The sequence below is a fragment of the Lithobates pipiens genome, unplaced genomic scaffold (genome assembly GCF_037356315.1).
Source record: "Lithobates pipiens isolate NorthernLeopardFrog02 unplaced genomic scaffold, aLitPip1_a1.2 Scaffold_30, whole genome shotgun sequence".
Taxonomy (NCBI): domain Eukaryota; kingdom Metazoa; phylum Chordata; class Amphibia; order Anura; family Ranidae; genus Lithobates; species Lithobates pipiens.
Window position 1 is genome coordinate 137,236,595 of NW_027507791.1, and position 21,995 is coordinate 137,258,589.

General features: G+C 45.9%; 1 protein-coding gene and 1 non-coding gene across 4 annotated transcripts in view; one reads left to right on the forward strand and one right to left on the reverse strand.

Annotated features, from left to right (window-relative positions):
* KNL1 (kinetochore scaffold 1) overlaps window positions 1-19,770 on the reverse strand; it is a 288,270-nt gene extending 268,500 nt beyond the window's left edge. For 2 of the 3 annotated variants that reach the window (XM_077464895.1, XM_077464894.1), the window contains exon 1: window positions 19,677-19,769. The gene's annotated coding sequence lies outside the window, so the exon portion shown is untranslated. Of the gene's footprint in view, window positions 1-19,676 lie in introns of all 3 variants that reach the window. The other variant, XR_013264900.1, reaches the window with a different exon arrangement.
* Window positions 19,771-20,054: 284 nt separating this feature from the next.
* Window positions 20,055-20,136, forward strand: TRNAS-GCU (transfer RNA serine (anticodon GCU)). The gene has a single exon. It is a non-coding gene; the product is annotated as a tRNA-Ser (tRNA).
* The last annotated feature ends 1,859 nt before the right edge of the window (window positions 20,137-21,995 follow it).

Sequence of the window (21,995 nt, forward strand, 5' to 3'; positions counted from 1 at the left end):
TTGGCTACCGTTTTTCTTTTTTAAATCTAAATCATACATACAAGTAAACTGATTGAAGGTTTGTTTTGTTTAATAAATGTTTAAATGTAAGAAATTTTCTGCATCACTTATGAAGGCTGCTTTCACACTGGAGCGGGCAGGCATTGATGGTAAAACGCTGCAAGTTTTAGCGGCTCTTTACCATTTACTTAGTCACCTGACAAGCGCGCTCCGTTCTGTACTGTGGAACCGTTCTAATAGGAGCGACTCAAGTCGCTCCGACTTAGAAAAAAGTTCCTGTACTATTTTTGGGGCGACTTCAGGCGACTTGCATTGACTTCTATACAGTCGTCGTTTTGCAAGTCGCTGCTGAAGTCGTGTGCAGGTCGCGTCTGTGAGTCACGCTGCAAATCGTGTCGCCCCTGTGTGAAAGCACTGTCTTTCACACAGACTGCAGGGGAGCCGTTTTGCAGGCACTTTACAGGCGCTATTTTTAGCCCAAAAGTGCCTGAAAAATGTCCCAGTGGGAAAGGTGTGTTAGATTTAAAAAAAAAAAAAAAAAAATGTATGTGTGTGTGTATATATATATATATATATATATATATATATATATATATATGCGCATCGTATATCGGCTATCGGCCGCCATGATTTCTAAATATCGGCATCGGCCAGAGAAAAACCCATATCTAATAAGGATCAAAGGTACCTTGGAGGTAGCAGGTTCAGGCTCGGGCATCATCCGGGTTCTGGTCCAGCCAGGAGAGTACCGCGGTGGGATCTTCAAAGAAGTGTGTTTTGCCGTCTCGAATAACCTGCAGCCTGGCAGGGAACAGCATCGCATAGCCCAGGTGACGAGCATGGAGCCGGCGCTTCACTTCAGACAACTGCGCCCTCTTCCTCTGGACTTCGGCGGAGAAATCCAGAAAGAATGCGTTGCGCTGGTTCTCGTACGGGATATTGCCCTTCTCCCGGGTGAGGCGCAAGACCACATCCCGGTCTCGGTAGTTCAGCATCTTTGCTATGAAGTTGCGGGGCGCCCGCGGGGGCTTGGAGGCTAAGCGGTGAGCTCACTCCACTGCGAAAGTGGAGAAAGCCTCTCTAACAAAAGGTGGCAATCAGCAGGCGCTCGAGGAATGCAGGGGGGGGTCCGATCCCTCGGCCCTTTCTGGGAGCCCCACGAACAGGAGGTTACACCGGCGCAGCCTATTTTCGATGTCGTCCTGTTTGCTCAGTGCAACAGTCAACTGATGCTGCAGCCGTTCGGTGGTTACTTGGAGGGGTGGGATGTCATCTTCCACCTGCCCAATCCTGCTTTCCGTCTCGCCGACCCTTTCCCATAGTTTGTGTAGGTCCTGCTGGATAAGGGAAAGGTCAACCTTAACCTCCTCTATTCTGGAGGTAAGAGTAGTGCAGCATAGAGTAACGGCCTCCAGGATACGAGCGGCATCATCCGAAGGCGGATTATCCTCGCTCGGTCCCAACACGGCGCCATCTTCCTCCACTAAGTCTGGGCCATCCGCCCGGAATTTGCCAAGCTTCGCTATCGCGCCCTGGGCTCCCTTTGTCAGCGACATGCCCACAGGGTAGACACTGAGAGGGGGCAGCAAGAAGTGCCCTCAAGTGGGTCAAAAAAAATAAAATCGGTCCATTAAGATAAGGTTAGGATACTAGGCAGCCGGAGCTCTCTAGATGTGTCCTATGGCATGCAGCTTCAGGCCACGCCCCTCATGAGGGGTATCTTTATTAAAAACTGGGGGCAGGAAGGAAGAGGCAGCACCCACAGCAAATACAGGATCTCAAACAAAATTCACAACTTGGAAAATCAGTAATAAAAACCCACACCCTCAATTTCTAAACAATTATCCCAAACGCCGTTATGATCTTCAATTGCTATTAGGAAATTATGAAAAGTCTACTAGACATCTAAAATATGAACTATTATGTAAATGGTAACAGGGCAGGGAAACTCCTAGCACAATGCTTACAGGGCTGCAGGTACAAAACCAAGATGCCATACATCCAAACACCTAATCACTAAAAGATAAAACCTCAACACCCACAAAAAGTTGCCAACACATTTAGCCATTATTATGGATCTCTATACAATTTGGCAGATAATCCAAATACCATTTAACCAACCCCCGAGGCTATACAGGGCATTCTGAAGAAAGGGTCTCTCCCTCAGTTAACCCCAACAGAACTACAGCACCTTAATTCTCCCTTCACAAACCAGAAGTGTCTCATGCTATAGATATGCTACCACTAAACAAGTCCTCAGGTCCTGAGGGATACATAGGAGAATACAAAAACATTCAAGTACATCCTTACACCCCACCTAACCAAAACTTTCAACGCTGCAGCTGCCTCTTCCTTCTTTCCATCAGAAATGTTGAAAGCGCTTGTAATCACCCAGCCCAAACCAGAGAAGGAACCATCTCTTACACAGAATTTCAGGCTGATCTCATTACTTAATGACCTGAAACTATATGCCAAACTGATCGCACCAAGACATCAAGCCACTGATGCCATTAGGTGCCCAATTAATATAATCCACCACGCAAATCTGAAGGAACGCCTTCTCTGCTCCTAGCTTTGGATGCAGAGAAGGCGTTTGATTGGACACATTGGGGATATCTCGCCAGGATATTTAAGTTTGAATTCCAAGGCACCATATTTTCTGCAATTATGGCATTATATTCCGAGCACTCTGCCCAGGTTTACACGTCAGGGGCACTTTCCACTCCATTTAATACTACAAATGGGTGGGGTGCCCACTTTCACCGTTAATTTTTCAACCTCCTCATGGAACCTCTGGCGAGTTACATTACACAACCACCCTCAAATTACAGGACATAGGTTTAACAAACTCAGTCAGCAAATAGACTGATGGTGTGCGCCATGTTATACTCATGATCACAGACGTAGAGACCTCATTAGCCTCGATACAGCAAACACTCAAAGTGTTTAACTGTATATCTTACTACAAAGTAAACGACACTAAGTCACATTCCTTGGCATCAATATACCTCCTAAAACTAGATGCAAGATGGAACAATTATACCCATGGACCACCACCAGTATAAAATTACTTAGGCATCACGTTAACACCCAAGAGAGAAATTGTTCAAAACAAAAATTACTCCATATTCTTTAGATGAACTACACCCCAAACTCCAAGATCTAGCAAAAACAGAATTATCCTGGTCCGGGAGACCTGCAGCCTTTAAAACATTACGGCTGCCACAATTTCTATATCCATTTAGGACCATCCCTATCCCAACACCTAACATCTTCTTTATTAAAGCCCAATCTATGATCAACAGATATCTTTGGCAAGGAAAAAGGGCGAGCTGTGCATTCTCCAAATTAATCAACATTAGGAAGGCAGGAGGAGTGGGCTTCAGTAGTACTTAAAGACTACTACTCTCCCTTAATATTGGCGCAAATTAAAATATGGTTCCCCAAAGCCCCAATAGCAGATGGAAAGAATTGGAAAATATACAACTTAAAAAAGGGTGGCCATCTTTATCTCTTTCTTCTTGCTAGCCAACAATACACCCCTAGATAGGCAGCACTTTCTCCCACCATCACTTTATGCCTTGAGAGCTTTGTTAAACACTCCATCTCAGGACTCCATTACCTCCACGCTATCAATGCCTACTTATAGCTTGACACACATCATAGCCGACTTAAGGTGGAAGTAAAGCTATCGATTTAAACAGTGAAAAAAAATAAAAAAAAATAAAAAAAAAAAAAAATAAAGGGGGGGGGGGGGGGGCATGCCGGGAATGCCAACTGCACATTGGCTGTGCTCTCAGCCAAACTATCAAACCAGCCAATGGATGGTGTCATAACGAACAACATGTGCAGCACCATAGCAGTTGAAGATTAAACAGAGGCAAAGATGGCAGCTGCCTTGGCTGAAAATGATAGGGGAGTTTACTACCACTTTAACCGTCTCAAGCTGGGTGAAAATTTTTTTTTTTTTTTTTTTTTTTTAATAGGTCCAACTCCAAAAACCTTCAGGTCCTTACAAATAGAATACAACCTAGTTAACTCAGAATATCGCACATACCACAGAAATACACATCTACTACGCTCCAACTTGAAAACAAAATATTGAGATGCCACACAAACCCTACCATCAAGGTTAAAAAGGTATATCGTATAATATATTGGGGGGGGGGGGGGAATAAAGGAAAGGAGGTTTTGTACTCACTGTAAAATCCATCTCTCTGAAGTCCATTTACTGACACAGCATCTTCATATTGACCTTAGGGTAATAAATCACCCCTTTAGGAGGAGAGGACTAGGCAGAAAGTGTTAAAAACATCAACACTTGCACAGTACCGCCCAGGGGCAGTCCTACTGGCTATAACCCCTCACTATTTAGCAGCTCAGTTCGTCAAAAGCAGTACAAAACAAATAATAGGAGGGGTGGGTGCAGTGTCCGTCAATGAACTTCAGAGAAAAGTAAGTTATGGCAGGTACAAAAAAATCCCATTCTCTTTCATTCATTGACGGGCACAGCATCTTCACCTTAGGGACGTCCCCAAGCAGTGGGAAAAGCATGAAAATAACACCACCCATAACAACCAGAGCTCTGCAATGGAGGAGTTGCAACCTTAAACAGCCGCCTGCAAAACCTTGCAGCCGAAGCATCTGAGGATGCACGCCCGTCAACCTTGTAAAATTTAGTGACCAGACAACCAGGTCGCCGCCTTACACGCCAGAGAAACAGACACTAGATGTCAGAAAGCCTAAGAGGCACCAACTGCCCTGGTAGAATGTACAGTGACAGGAATGGGAGACGCCCGCCCAGTTATGGCGTAAGCCTGAACCACAATCTGATCCACCAAGAAATGGTGACCGACGAGACTGCCAGACCCTTCTTCGGACCAGCCACCGATACAAACAGAGTATCCGACCTCTGAAAAAAAAAAAAAAAAAAAAAAAAAAAAAAAAAAAGAAGGAGCTGTAGCAGACAGATACATCTGCAGAGCCACCTCTTTGGGCTGCAACAGCCGAGGACATAAGGACGGAAGCACAATGTCCTCATATAAATGAAAGGCCGAAACAACCTTAGGCAGAAACAAAGGCTGTGGATGCAGCACCACTTTATCCTTGTGGAGAATAAAGTAGGGAGACTTGCATGACAAGGCTGCCAACTCAGAAACCCTCCTAGCAGAAGTAATAGCCACTAGAAAGACTACTTTCTGAGAGAGTGTCAATAAGGTGATCTCCCTAATGTTTATCAAAACAGCGGTTTGAGGCACCGAGAGCACCAGATTCAAATCCCACAGAGGTAGCGGTGGTCGAACCGGAGGGGCCATATGTTGAACCCCCTGAACAAAAATGTACTTACTCACCAATGAATGGAAAAAAAAAAAAAAAAAAAAAAAAAAACGCGACAGCCAAAGCTGATATCTGCCCCTTAAATGGTGCATAAGGCAAGTTTCTGATCCACGGTTCACTGCAAAAACAGCAGGATGCTGGAAACTGAGTATGTGCGTGGACACCACCCCATCTCCTCAAACATGGAGATGTAGGCTTTCCACGCACGATAAATCTACCGAGAAGATGACTTCCCTGCCCTCAACATAGTGGAGATTACAGAATCCAACAGACCTCGGTCCCTTAGCACCTGCTTTCAACAGCCATGCCGTTAAAGCAGGATGAAGTATTGGGCCTTGCGAAAGAAGTTCCTCTCACATCGGCAGCCGCCAAGAATTATCTGCCATCATTCGTACTATGCGTCCGTGGTATGCCGACAAAGGCCAATCAAAATTAACGGAATCCCCCTCTCAGCGAAGCAGACGCGATAGAAGTTTGAGTGGGGGGGGGGGGGGGGAGCATAAAGCAGCCGATAATGCCCATGGAGCCACCAACGCGTCTGCTGCGTCCAGCCAGGGATCCTTTGACCTGGCCGCAAACCTCTGTACCTTCCGATTGAGTGGAGATGCCAGGAGATTCACATCTGGCGTGCCCCACCTTAGGCAAAGGAGCCAAAATACATCTGTATGTAGCAACCATTTTCCTTGGTCCAGCATCTGACAGCTTAGGTAGTCCGCTTGCCAGTTTTTCGACGTTCGGAACGTACATGGCCGACAAAGCCGGCACGTGCCGCTCTGCCACCGCAGGATGCGAGTGACCTCCAGTGCTGCAGCAGAGTCCTTGTCCCTCCTTGATGGTCAACATATGCCACCGCTGTGGCGTTGCCCAACTGGATGCCCCTGCAGTCTGACCATGTGGAGGCACCGCCGGATTGCCCGAAGTTCTAGCACGTTGATAGACAGGCGGAAAGTTCCTGGGTCCAGAGACCCTGGGCTGACAGCACACCCCAAATCCCCCCCCCCCCACAACCGGTCAGGCTGCTGTCTGTTGTGATCACCGACCAATGAAGAGTAAGGAACGACTTCCCAAACCGAAGGGCCGGAGACCTCAGCCACCAGAGCAGGGAATCCCTGACTAGCTGGCTCACCCGAATTTGACAATCCATGGACAACGGAGATTTGTCCCATTTGGACAGGATCTCCTGTTGCAAGACTCGAGTGTGGAATTGAGCATACAGTGCCACCTTGAAAGTGGCTACCATGAGACCCAGGACTCGCAAGAAAAAAATAAAAAAATTAGCGATGACCACCTGCAGGAGTCCAGAAGCAGGCCCAGGTACTCCAGGCGTTGAGTTGGCACCAACACCGACTTCTGTTATGGTAGGTATGGCACTGTTCTTATAGACCAATGGTGTTGTGTCATACCCTCTGCAGGTTATAACATTATCTATGGAAGAGGGCACAGATAATTTTGTTGGATAATTTGGATAAGCCCACTAAAAACAGACTTGATCAAATTGGGAATATTTATCCCCAATTTGCCCCACGCCGAAGTGAGATTGGCTCTGAATTATATATTCATGTGTGTTTGGCAGAGGTTCCAGTCAACGTCTGATAACGAAACACGTAGAAAGGGCATTGTGTCACTTCGGGTCTGAGGCTATAGCGTGTTTATGGCCTTTTTCACCTGTAATTGTTCACTTAAATGTGAGTACATAATTTATCTCAATAAATTCAAAAAAAAATTAAACTGATTTACACTATGGGCATCCCCTTCTTTTTCTTATATGGTGACCATAAATAAATGTTAGTACCATCATATAGAAGTCCTGGAGCCACAGATTGCCACACTGTGAACGCGAGATAGCCCCAGAGGGGTGAGGCGCTCTGGTAAGTGAATTTGTAATAAGAGCACTGTTAAGGACCCCAGCACTGAGCACCATTGATTCTTCGCATATACTTTTTCCTGAAAAAAAGCCGTTTTATTACGGGACACATTTTTTTGAGCACAAGTCACTTTATTTATCATATAAAGCACCAGCCACGTGGTGATAGATTAGAGATATCTATCATTTTCACTCAAGCACTTTATTTCACATTTATTTTTATTTTAGATATTTGGATTGGGGCATGTTAAGTATCCAAGAAGATTTAAAATAACACGATTGTAAAAAAAAAAAAAAAAAAAAAAAAAAGATTGTTCGTATTAAATTAACTTATTTGTTTAGATTATATAAACTTCTGATCCAATTGATCAAATTCATTCACTAAACACACTACAGAGTGTAGAACACAAGCATTTTAATTTAGCTTGGCCTCAATTTGTCACCAATATTAATCCAGGAGGGGCAATTGAGAGCCTCACACCTTGAAAACGGAGGGAAGCAATCAGTAGTAAACTCAAGCTCAGCAGTTAAGCACAGGCTGGGGACCAAACACACACCAATATACATATTTCCAATTTGATCAAGTCTGTTTTTTAGTGGGCTTATCCAAGAAATGAGATGTTCCCTCTTCCATAGATGATGTTATAGCCTGCAGAGGGGATAAACACAACACCACCCATTGGTGATCCCAGTCAGGGACCAGCACTGCTGGAGCTGAGGGATTCTCCTAGCTGCCAGGGGAAGAACTCCTCCAGTGAGAGTGGGGTCGGGGCAACAGAAGGGAAAGGAAAGATTCTGGTGGTAGGGGACTCAGTTCTTAGGAGGACAGACAGGCCAATCTAACAACAACCTGAAGTGCCAAACTGTAGGTTGTCTGCTGGGCGCTCGGGTTCGGCACATCACGGATCTGGTGGACAGATTACTGGGAGGGGCTGGGGGAAGACTCAGCTGTCATGGTGCACGTTGGCACCAATGACAAAGTCAGAGGCAGGTGGAGTGTCCTAAAAGAATGATTTTAGGGACTTGGGAGCTAAATTGAGGAAAAAGACCTCCAAGGTAGTATTCTCAGGAATACTACTGGTACATCGAGCCACACCAGAAAGGAAGAGGGAGATTAGGGAAGTAAATAAGTGGCTCAAGAGCTGGTGTAGTAAGGAGGGGTTTGGGTTCCTGGAGGACTGGGACAACTCAGTCGATAACCGGTACTATAGAAGGGACGGACTGCACTTAAATGAGGAGGGTGCATATCAGTTGGGATTAAGGATGGCCAAAAAGTTAGGAGGGGTTTTCTAAACTAAGCAACGGGGGGGGGGGCGTCCAGAGCTAGAGATAGTCAGCGTGGAGCATATTCCAGAGGGTAATATTAGAGGCATTAGTGGCAGGGTAACCAAAGCACATAAACCCAAGGTAAATATAGTAGCAAGTCCTAGTTGTAATCTTGGAACACCCAAGAGGATAGTATGGGACCGGTCATAATATGTTAATGCATTAAAATGTTTGCTCACCAATGCCAGAAGACTGCCAAGCAAAATAGGCAAGTTGGAAGCTCTGGTGCATCAGGAGATGTAATCAGTATTGCTGAAACTTGGCTTCATTCCTTACATGACTGGACTATTAATATTCCTGGCTATGCACTCTTTCAGAAAGACAGTAAAAAGGAAAGGTGGAGGGGTCTGTCTGCACGTGAGAAATGATCTCAAAGCGAGTGAGAAAGAGGACCTGGTGGACAGAGAGTGTGATGAGTCTGAAGCATTATGGGTGGAACTGCATACAGATGTGCATAGTTCAAAGTTAATCATTGGAGTTTGTTATAGACCACCCAATGTTAATGAGGAGGTGGAGACTCAGCTCCTTGCACAGATAGAAAGGGCTGCAAGGGCTGGGACAGTGATAATAATGGGGGGTTTTAACTACCCAGAAATTGACTGGAGTAATGGCACTGCTGGGGCAGTTAAAGGGCAAAAATTTATAAACCTATTGCAGGACAATTTTATGGTCCAGTTTATAGAGGCCCCAACTAGGAATGATGCTCTGTTGGACCTAGTAATCTCAAACCATGCAGAACGTATTACTAATGTCCAGATAAAGGAACACCTGGGTAGCAGTGACCATATGATTTCATACCACGATTTCATTTGATGTAAGCAAAAATCATATACGGGGAAGATGAAAAAAAAAAAAAAAAAAAAAAAAAAAAAAACCCTCTTAATTTCAAGAGAGCAAATTTTCCAAAGATGAGGGCTGCTCTCCAGGACCTAGACTGGGAGAGAATATTGGCATCAATGGGCACAGAACAGAAATGGGAATTCTTCAAAAAGACTGTTTGTGATCTCACGGCAAAGTATATTCCAATGGGCAATAAGTTTAAAAGGCTAAAAATAAAACCGATGTGGCTCACGGACAAAGTAAAAATAAATAAATTATATATATATATATATATATTTTATATGCTAGTGTCATTTAAATGTTATAACAGAATATGTAAAAAGGATGTCAAGGATGCAAAAATTCAAAATGAAAGACAGATTGCAAAAGATAGGACAAACAGCAAAAAATTCTTCAAATATATTAATAGTAAAAAGGTCAAGTCTGAGCATGTAGGCCCTTTACAAAATAATCTGGAGTGGGTGACTGGGGACAAAGAGAAGGCTAACTTATTAAATACTTTCTTCAGCTCTGTGTATACAAAGGAGCATGGGGGAGCTCATGTCCATAATAGGGGTGGTAGTGACACGGCCCCAAATCCACAATGGCTCAAAACTGATATGGTCCAGAAATATTTGGACAGAATAAAGATGGATAAAGCACCTGGACCTGATGGCATCCACCCACGGATCCTAAAATAATTGAGCTCTGTAATTTCAAAGCCATTGTATCTAATTTTTAGGGACTCATTAATGACAGGAATAGTACCACTGTATTGGCACAGGGCCAATGTGGTACCTATATTTAAAAAAGGGAACAAAGTTATTACCAAGTAACTATAGACCTGTTAGTTTAACTTCTATAGTTGGGAAGATACTGGAGAGATTAAAGCGGGAGTCCGCCGTTTTGTTTTTATTTTTTTTTATTTTTTTTAAAAAGCCAGCAGCTACAAATACTGCAGCTGCTTACTTTTAAAATAATGACACTTACCCGCCCAGCGCGCCCGCGATGTCCGCACCCGAAGCCGATCTCTCGATCGTCTCTCAGGTGCTGCCGCCGCCATCTTGGGCATGGAAATCAGGAAGTGGAGCCTTTCGGCTTCATTTCCCGGTTCCCTACTGCGCATGCACGAGTCGCGCTGTGCAATAAGGATGGTTCCCGCTGTCTCTGGGATCCATGTGTTTCCCAGCAGGCAGCGGGGGACCTTCGGAAAGGGGCGTAGATTCTGCAGAAAGGGGCATACCTTCTGCAGAATCTAAGCCGGAAGTGGGTGCAGATACCTGTACTGTACAGGCACCTGCACCCCCCTCCCCCCCTGAAAGGTGCCAATTGTGGCGCCGGAGGGGGGGGTTCCAATGAGCGGAAGGTCCACTTTAGGGCGTACCTCCGCTTTAATAAAAGAACACAGACGAGTTCTTGCAGGAAAAAAATATTTTAAAGCAACAGACAGCATGGATTCATGAAAGACAGAAGTTGTCAGACAAACCTGATTTCTTTTTATGAGGTGGTAAGTAAAACCTTGGACAGAGGGGTGGTGGTGGATGTGGTATACTTGGATTTTGCGAAAGCGTTCAATACAGATGAGGTTTAATGTTGAGAAATGTAAAGTTATGCACTTGGGGGCTAAGAATATGCATGCATCATACATGCTAGGGGGAGTACAACTGGGCAAATCCATAGTGGAGAAGGATCTGGGGGTTTTGGTAGATCATAAGCTCAATAATAGCATGCAATGCCAAGCTGCAGTTTCCAAAGCGAGCAAAGTCCTTTCTTGTATTAAGAGAGGTATGGACTCCAGAGAGAGATATAATTTTGCCCCTGTTCAAATCATTAGTAAGACCTCATTTGGAATATGCTGTCAGTTTTGGGCACCAGTTCTCAAAAAGGATATCGGGGGAACTGGAGAAAGTGCAGAGAAGGGCAACCAAACTGATAAGAGGCATGGAGGAGCTCAGCTATGAGGAAAGATTAGAGGAACTGGATTTATTCACTCTTGATAACCACTTAAGGACCGCCGTATTGCCATTGTACGTCATCACAATGGCACAGGCAGGCACAAGCACGTACATGTACGTGCCTGCCTTCCAGCGGGTGGGGGTCCGATCGGACCCCCTCCCGCTGGATAGGGCGGTCCGGTTCGCTGCAGAAGCGGTCCGTGATGAGGGGATGGCCGTTGGCCACCCCCCCTGGATCGCTCCTGGCCAATGACGAACTTCCTCCCACTGTGTATTGTTTACACAGGAAGGAGGAAGTGATGTCATTCTCCTCGGGGCGGTCTTTTTGACCGGACTACAAGGAGAAGACTAAAAGTAAGTGTGCACCAACACTACATTGACATGTAGGTACACACAGGCACACAAACCACCCCCCACCCCCGATCGCCCCCCGATCTCCCCCCCCCCCCCCCCCAGTCACAGTGTCACTGATTGCATTGATCATTTCTTTACTGATCAATGCATTCAGTGTCAGTTCTAACAGTTAAAACTGTCAGGGCAGTTAGTGTTAGGTCCAGGGTAGCCCCCTATCACCCCCCAATAAAGATTTAACCCCCTGATTGCCCCTAGAGTTATCCCTTTCACCCCCTTTTGCCAGTGTCACCAAGCGATCATTTTTCTGATCGCTGCATCAGTGTCACTAGGTAGCTATTATTTTTTTTTTAGGTTCACCGCCAGGTTTTTATAGCGCTGGGTACCCCGATATACTACCCAATAATGGTTTTAACCCCCTGATTGCCCCTAGTTAACCCTTTCTTTCACCAGCGATCACAGTATAAGTGACACTGGTGACGCTGGTTAGCCAGTTAGTTATTTAGGTTCCCCATCAGGTTTTTATATAGCGCCAGGGACCCCCAAATACTACCCAATAAAAATTTGAACCCCCTGATTGCCCCTAGTTAACCCTTTCACCACTGATCACCGTATAAGTGTTACGGGTGACTCTGGTTAGTTTGCTTTTTATAGCATCAGGGCACCCACCATTTATTACCCAATAAAGGTTTAACCCCCTGATCACCCGGCGGGTGATATCAATTAGGTTTTAGGGTCAGGGTCTGCGTCACCCCAGGCAGCGCTAGGTTAGTGCCAGTACCGCTAACACCCACACGCAAAGCATAAACCTCCTGTAGTGGTATAGAATCTGAACAGATCAATATCTGATCAGATCTATACTAGCGTCCCCAGCAGTTCAGGGTTCCAAAAAAAAAAAAAAAAACGCATTGTTAGCGGGATCAGCCCAGATACCTGCTAGCACCTGCGTTTTGCCCCTCTGCCCAGCCCACCCAAGTGCAGTATCGATCGATCACTGTCACTTACAAAACACTAAACACATAACTGCAGCGATCGCAGAGTCAGGCCTGATCCCTGCGATCGCTAACAGTTTTTTTGGTAGCATTTTATATTTAAATCCGGAAGGCAGTGCTTGGTTTTCAGGGTCCCGTACGTGGCTAGGCTCCCAAAAAGTCCCCCACATGTGGTATCCCCGTACTCGGGAGAAGCAGCAGAATATATTTTGGGGGGCAATTCCACATATAACCATGGCATGTGTGAGCAATATATCATTTAGTGACACATTTTTATTTTTTTTTGTCATTATTCAATCCCTTAGGACAAAAAAAAAAAAAAAAAAAAAATATTCAATGGGCTCAACATACCCATCAGCAATTTCCTTGGGGTGTCTACTTTCCAAAATGGGGTCATTTGGGGGGGGGGGGGGGGGGGGGTTGTACTGCCCTGCCATTTTAGCACCTCAAGAAATGAGATAGGCAGTCATAAATTAAAAGCTGTGTAAATTCCAGAAAATGTACTCTAGTTTGTAGACGCTATAACTTTTGCGCAAACCAAAAAATATATGCCTATTGACATTTTTTTTTACTAAAGACATGTGGCTGAATAAATTTTGCCCTCAATGTATGACTAAAATTTAGTTTATTCGATTTTTCTTATAACAAAACGAAGAAAATATCTTTTTTTTTTTCAAAATTTTCGCTCGCTTTCCATTTATATCGCAAAAAATAAAAATCGCAGAGGCAAATACCATCAAAAGAAAGCTCTATTTGTGGGAAGAAAAGGACGCAAATTTCATTTGGGTGCAATATTGCATGACTGCGCAATTACCAGTTAAAGCAGCGCAGTGCAAAATTGGAAAAAGACCTCTGGTCCTTAAGGTGTTTATTGGTCCGGGGCTGTAGTGGTTAAGGGGGGATATGATCAACATGTACAAATATATAAGGGGTCCATATGGTGAACTTGTTGTTGAGTTATTCACTTTACAGTCAACAAAGAGGACAAGGGGGCACTCTTTACGTCTAGAGGAGAAGAGATTTCATCTCCAAATACGGAAAGGTTTCTTCACAGTAAGAGCTGTGAAAATGTGGAATAGACTCCCTGCAGAGGTGGTTCTGGCCAGCTCAGCGAATTGCTTTAAGAAGGGCCTGGATTATTTCCTAAGTGTACATAATATAACTGGGTACTAACATTTATAGGTAAAGTTGATCCGGGGAAAATAGGATTGCCTCTCGGGGGAATCAGGAAGGAATTTTTTCCCCTGCTTTAGCAAAATGGATCATGCTCTGCTGGGGTTTTTTGCCTTCCTCTGGATCAACTGTGGGTATAGAATTAGGTATATTGGATTATATGATATATATTTTTTTGTGGTTGAACTTGATGCACATGTGTCTTTTTTTCAACCTGACTATGTAACCATTGGTCTATAAGAAGAGCGCCATACCTACCATAACATTCTCTTCTCAGTACCCAACCAAACTCCCGAATAGTTTGTTTAGCGATTGCCACATCCTCCCTTATGGGGACACGCAAGTCTTGATGTCCAGGGATGCCAGAAAATCCCCATGATGGAGTGTATCGACCACTGAGCGAACTGATTCCATCCTGAACATTTGTACTGTCACAAAACGGTTGAGGGCCTTGAAATCCAGGACCAGACAGACCCCTTCCTTCTTTGGGACTACAAACAGATTGGAGTAGAATTCCTGAAACCTTTCCGGAGTCAGTACAGGCACTATCACCCCGCGCAACAGCAGGTCCTGTACTGTCCCGAACAAGGTTTCCTGACGAGCGGGAAGAAGATGAAGGTTGGAGGGGGGAGGGGGGGACCCGTTTGGTGGACAAGAAAGAAACCCCATCTTGTATCCAGATGAAACCAGTTCGCAGACCACCAGGCTGCAAACTCCCAAAAGGCGACCCCCCACTCCCCCAAGGAGTCAGGAAGAAGCAAACCTTAATGCGGAAACAGATTTGCTCGCAGACTTGTTTGGCTGGCGAAACCAGGGACGCTTTTGTCCCTCAGCAGGCACATTGTCGGGCTGGGAACGCTTACCTGCCGACCCGGGCGCACGAAAAATCTGCTTCCAAGTGGAAAAGGAGGGCCCGTGCCTACGCCGTGGCTCCTTACCTTTCCCGGACTGTGGGAGCAATGTACTCTTACCCCCTGTAACATTCTTAATAATGTCATCCAGCGAGGCTCCAAATAGCCTCTCTCCCTGGAAGGGCAAATCCGCCAATGATTTCTTAGATGCCTGGTCCGCAGACCAGCATTTTAGCCAAATCAGGCGGCCATATCCAAGGCCGCATCCCAGATATACTTAAGGCCCTGCACCAACTGGTCCACCAGCTCCACACAGATGAAGCCTGTTGCTTCTCCAACTCACGGTGCAACAACTTAGCCCATCCAGTAAGCGTCTGACACCAGGGCCATGGCCAACACTGGCCGCAATGCTGACCCCACCACCATAAACATAGACCAGGCAACCGCCTCAGCCCTTCTGCCGGCAGGGTCCTTGAAAGCAGGTGTCCCTTCCACCGGAATCGTGGTTACCTTATTTAACCTGGATAACGGGGGGGGGTCAACAATCGGAGATGTCCATTTCTTCACTCCTCAAAAGGGGTAAACGCACCGCCATGCGTTTCGGGACTGAAAAGGCCCGCTGCAGTTTCAACCACTCCTTGTAAATAAACGTATCAAAATAAGTTGGGTAAGGAAACACTTTAGATGCGCGGGCCGGCTTGTGGGGCCCGAAAGGGACCAACACCTCTGTAGATGCCCCCGCCGTATCCCCCATCTTTAGGGTATCATGCGCCGCTGTGATAAGTGCTCCTACTAGAGCTTTTTTCCTGCGCTGACCCGGACACGGAGTCATCCTCACTAGGGCTGAAACAAATAATCGATTAATGGACAACTAATCGATTATTTTCATATTCGGCCAGTAACATAATGGGTCAAAAAACTAAAATGAGCCCTTTATAGTACAAAAAGAGCAAATCGCTACTGTAAATATTACTTTCACTGTTCTACAGTAAAAAGTTAACCCCTTACAGTAGTGATTATCTGCTTTTTCTACTATAAAGGGCTAATTTTTGTTTTTAAAGCGGGATTCCACCCTAAAGTGGAACCTCCGCTGATCGGATCCCTCCCCCCCTCCGGTGTCACAATTAACACCTTTCAGGGGGAGGGGGGGTGGAGATACCTATCAAAGACAGGTATTTACACCCACTTCCGGGCATAGACTCCCGTGGGAGTCTACGCCATTTCCTGCCCTGCCGCGCTGTCTGCTGGGACACACACGGGTCCCAGTGACAGCGCGGAGATTTCCTATTGCGCGGCGTGGCTCGCGCATGCGCAGTAGGGCACCGGGAAGTGAAGCCGATTCGCTTCACTTCCTGATTCCCTCAGCTAGAATGGCGACTACAGCAGCCGAGAGATCGATCGGCCTCGCTGGAACGCGGGACAGGTAAGTGTCCATTTATTAAAAGTCAGCAGCTGTAGTATTTATAGCTGCTGGCTTTTAATATTTATTTTTTTGGTGGAATCCCTCTTTAACACCATTATGTTACTAAACGTCTTAGATCTGGTTCACAACTATGTGTTTATTGGTGCTTTTTTGCAAAAATGCACTACAGATCATTTACATGGTTTCTTATGGGACACGTTCACATCTGAAAGGGTCAGGGACTTTTAACGCGAAATGGTGCTGTATTGGTTCAATATACGTCAATGGAGAAGCTGCAGAAAAGCATGTAATGCGTTTTTGCAGCAATCTGTGTTTTTTAACGTGCTCAAAAAAATAAATAAAAATAAATAAATAAAAAAATGCAAATTGCAGTAAAATCAGGTGCGCAAAAATCAAAAACGCATAGCAAAAGGCACTGCAGAAACTGTATAGGCGTGTACCGAGCCTTATGCTGGTCACACAGATCAATTTTCGGATGAGAATATTCAGACTAAAAATCTTTGTACATTTGCTGAATGAAAGAATTTTGTTTGAAATATTCACTTGTTTTTAAAATGAATGCAATATCTGAACGAAAACCACATACACTGTCTGAAAATTCCTTTGACTAAGAAGTTTTCTATTATTTCTAAATTTTCCCGTCACTGATTGAAAATGAATGTCAATTTGACCCACTTTTTTTTTTTTTTTTTTTAAGTTATTAACCGATTAATCGAAACAAGAAAATCAGCCAACTAATCGATTATGAAAATAGTTAGCTGCAGCCCTAATCCTCACTGTCCAAATGGTCCTGGTCCGCTTCCTCTGAAACATCTCAACAGGGGCCGCCTGCCACAGCAGGACCTGAGTCTGAATCAGATGCTTCCCCAGAACACGGTGGGGGGGGGGGGGGCTTATTTTATTTTAACCCCCCCCCCCCCCCCTTGCGCCCACTCGCCGCTTCCACCCTAGCAACAAAAGCCTCCAGAACTGCCAACAGAGCATCCACAGGCACCGCAGGTGCAGGGGAACCAGTTGCAATAACAGGGGTGTCTCAGGAAGAAGAGCCAGCTTCCAAAGCCATGCTGACCCACACTCGCCTGTCACCACTTAGGGACCCAAGGCAAGTCACACAAAAGGTCTACCCTCCTAGCTGCCACAGACTGAGGGGCCACCCGCAGGACTCACCCCCCTGACCTAGGTACTACACTGTGCTGCTGCTGTCCGCTCTCCCCTGTGTCATGCACAATGTGTATGTGAAAAGTGTGCTGTTCTAGATGGAAACAAGCATCCAGCTAGAGGTAAAACTATCTGAGGCTACTAGAAAGTGTCCTCCGGCCACCTTAGCAACAAACACCTCAGAGTGCCAAGAAAATGACCACTGAACTTGCAGAAATGGCTGGAGGGGGGGGGGGGGGGGACTGGCTGTGGTTACAGTAAATGGCAGCAGCTCCAGGAAGATGGCCGTGGAGCGCGCGGCAGTCTCCCCACATAGCAAACACACCACGTGGCCCAAAAACAGGGAAGGGGATGAGCGGACCCCCAACACCCAGCACAGCCCCCTGCCAGGACCCAAAGCCACCCCCCCCCCAGCCCATAGCATGGAGAGGAGGTAAGGGACAGGGAGAGAAGAGAGGGAGAGACACCCTAGTCAACCTCCCAGGGAATGCCCAGCTGCTCTATCCTGCTGAGACAGGTGGGACCATACTTACCCCTCCTGCAGGGACTACTGGACGCATTCCAGACAGACCCGAGACCCGAGCAGTACGAGGTGGCTGTTGGCCATGGCACACTGCGACATGGACAGCAGTAGCCCAGTCATGAGTGTGCCCCAGAGCATATAGTTCACCTGCCGCCCTGGACTAGATGGGGCATGTTGTGGACGACTCAGGCAGGGCGGGGGCATTTTGGGAGCGGTGTACCCCAAAGATGCTGCTTGCAGGACTTTTCCGAACGTCCTGCAAGTGCACCACCCAGGTGTGAAAGCACCCATTGCAGAGAATGGGAGGCAGTTTGTATGCCACTTTACAGGGGCTATTTCTAGCCCTAAAATGCCAGAAAACTGCTTAAGTGTGAATAGTGTCAAAAGGGATCTGATGGATTTCATCATTGCAAGGAAAGAAAATCCATCACATCCCTGCTTACAGAACAGAAACCTGCCTTGTTTACATAGCATAGCTCTGTTTTGTGTAGTCCCATGCACACTATTAGATTTTCTGCAGATTTTTGTGTTCAGATGTACCAAAACCATATAATATGAGGTCAAACCTTAAAGGGGTTGTAACCGGCCCTCCCATCATCCACCCCCCCCCCCCCTTTACCTGAACCCACAAACTTGTCCAGCGGGGACGCGCCGTCTCTCGGCTAAGGGGTTCTTGGCTGTTGATAGATTGATAGCAGAGCAGCCATTGGCTCCTGCTAGTGTCAATCAAATCCAATGATGCAGCCGCAGGAGCAGAGTCCGGCATCTATGGATGAAGAATGCTGAACTCAGGAGCACACCCACAAAGTAACACCCCAGGAGAGAGTTTCTCCTAAGGGGTTGTCCAATGGGGGGGGCGCGAGGAGCCGAGAGACCCCAGAAGACAAGGATCGCGGCCACTCTGTGCAAAACGAGCTGCACAGTGGAGGCAAGTATGCCATGTTTATTAAATATAAAAAAAAAGTATGCAATCAGGCACGCCCTTGCAATACATGGTTTTGGTAAACGCGAAGACAAAAATCAGCAGAAAATCGAATAGCATGTAGGTGGTCGGTTAATCAAAGCTGATCAGCAGGTGCCAGCAAACATCCATTGGCCGGCACCCAAAGATTGACTTGTGCTGTGCCTAATCACAGGACAACCACGGCATATGCCCCCCTACCTGGAAGTCCAAGATCACATACTAGGTGTGCGATCCAGTGCAGGAAAGTCGCTCTGCCGCTGTATAACTAAGTTACGTTGGAAGCAAATGGTTAATAAATTTTCACTTTGTTTACTCCACTATGGAGGTTGCACTCATCGTTTCCCTTTTGTTACTCACAGAAGTGCAGAGGAAACCCATCTTTGAAGGGGAAAAAAAAAAAAAAAAACAATGCATTAAACAGAGACTGCAGGCGTATTCTTAAGTGCATTGTGATCTGAATAGGCCCCATTCGCTGTGAGATCTGCGATGAAGGTTTGTGCGCATTCCTATGTGGTGCATTATGCAAACATGGCGGAATAAAAGTACACAGATATGGAACACAGTGTTCTGGTGGAACTAGGACTTGTGTTGTGTGTCATAGCACTCACCTATGCTCATCCCTGAGGTAAGTGCACACAGTGGGAACCCCACTGACCACAAGTGTCATGTAGGCCTCAATCTACATGAAATGGGGGAAAATAAAGCTCATAATGTCTCCGTGTATTCCCACAATACACAATGGAGAGGTTACTATAGAGACAAATCACCATGTAGCAGGGATTACATGGCTGACCACCCACAGGACAAGGGGCTCCTCACACACCTGCAGGCCCCGAGGAACTACAAGTCCCAGAGAGTCTACCAAGGAGCATGCCGAGAGACCGCACTGCGCCTCACCTCCAAACACCGAGCACAGTGATAAAGCCTCTCATTGGATTACCTGTCCGCGCGCGCCGTACCTCAGGCCAGGCAGAAGACGGTCACACCGAATCACTCCGACACATTTTCAAATTTAACCGCCACTCGCCTGCACACCCACCACGCCTTCTCCCCCCTCCCGATTGGCTAAGCTTCTGGACCCGCCTATCCTCTGCTGTTGCTGACTTGTGTTGTGCGTTGTATAGAATGTACAGTACGGAGAGCGGGTGGTACACTCTGACTATAACTCGGGGCGCAGATATAGTCGGGCTAGCATGATCTGCTGTGCGAACAATAAATATAACAAACACTGGAGCTTCACAGCGTTTACGTTTGTGTTGGCATTAGAGTGTAGTTAGGAATAGCATGGAGAGTAGTCAGGAATAACATGCTTGTAGATGACGAGGTGGCCGAGTGGTTAAGGCGATGGACTGCTAATCCATTGTGCTCTGCACGCGTGGGTTCGAATCCCATCCTCGTCGAAATTATTTTCTAACTATTGGTTCATGATTTTAAATGTATTCAACTTTCCTTACATTGAATTTCAGTTCAGGTACCATCTTTATGTATTTTGTTTCTTCTATTAACCCTTGTACTGCCAGTCACATTTTACAATTGTTCTTCTTAGCATATTTAACCCGTTAAAGTGGTTGTAAACCTAGTTACACCACTTTTACCTACAGGTAAGCCAGAAGGCTTACCTGTAGGTACTGGAAATATCTCCTACCTAAACCTACACCGTTTGGGAGATATTTACCATATACCCTTGTGCCGACGTCATCGGCGCATGCACACTGAAGAGCAGGCTCGTTTCTAAAGGGCCGTCACGTCACTCCGGCCAGTCACAGAGCCGGAGTCCATGGCCTTGGAAGGAAGAGGGGTGAAGATAGATGCGGCCTCCAGCAGGAACATCCCAGGCTTCATTTGCAGGTAAGTGGCACATAATGGGCTACCATGCGATACATACTAGCCCATTATGCTTTTATTTTGCAGGGAACAAAAGAGGAAGTATAACCAATCAGGGTTTACTTCCTCTTTAACCACTTCAATACTGGGCACTTATACACCTTGTTGCCCAGACCAATTTTCAGCTTTCATCACTGTTACACTTTGAATGACAATTGCGCGATCATGCTACACTGTACCCAAACAACATTTTTATCATTTTGTTCCCACCAATAGAGCTTTCTTTTGGTGGTATTTGATCACCTCTGGGATTTTTTTTCTCTGAAAATTTTGAAAAAATATGTTTTTTTTGTTTCAGTAACAAAACTTTGTCTATAAGTACGTTTTCTCCTTCACTTATGGGGCTGCACTGACGGGCATTGATAATGCAGCAATGATGGGCACCGATGAGGTGGCACCAATGAAGTGGCACTGATGACGTGGCATTGATGGGCACTGATATGTCTTACTGATAGGTGGCACTGATATGTCACTGACGGATGGGCACTGATAGGTGGCACGGATGGGCACTGATAGGTGGAATTGTAGTGTAAAGTATTATACTGATGGATGCCAACCAGTGCCAAACAATAATGCATGCCAATCAGTGATGCCCATTGTGGGCACTGATTGGCATCCATTGTGGGCACTGACTGGCATCCCTGGTGGTCTAGGGTGGCATACCTGGTGCTGGGCATCCCTGGTGGTCTGGTGGCATCCCTGGTGGTTCAGTGTGGGCAGCCTCGGGGGGGCTGCACTGATAATCGATCAGCACAGACCCCTGTCAGAGGAGCAGCCGATCGGCTCTAATCTACTCGTGTCTGACAGACGTGAGTGAGGAAAAGCTGATCGCCAGCTCTTCCTATTTACACTGTGATCAGCCGTGATTGGACACGGCTGATCACATGGTAAAGAGTCTCCCTCTGAGACTTTTTACCGAGATTGTAGTTGCGGTGTGTCAGACTGACACACAGCAACAACGATCACTGCGATGTCCACCCCCAGGGGCACACAGCGGCTTAATATCCTGTGGACATCATATGATTCCCAGTCAGGATATTGAAACCACTTTGCCACCGTCATTCTGCTATATGGCGGGCGGCAAGTGTTTAAGGACAAGGCCTTTTTCTGACATTTGTTGCTTTTTTTCTAGAAAATTACTTAGAACCCCCAAACATTATATAGCTATATATATAGATATATATATATTTTTTAGCAAAGACCCTAGAGAATCAAATGCAAATTGTTGTAATATTTTATGTCACATTGTATTTGAGCAGCAGTGTTTCAAACTCAATTGTTTTGCAAAAAATACACTTTCTCGAATTACATTTTTTTAATTAATTTAACTTTTTTTTTTCTTTTTTTTTTTTTTTTACACTGTCCCTTTAAAAAA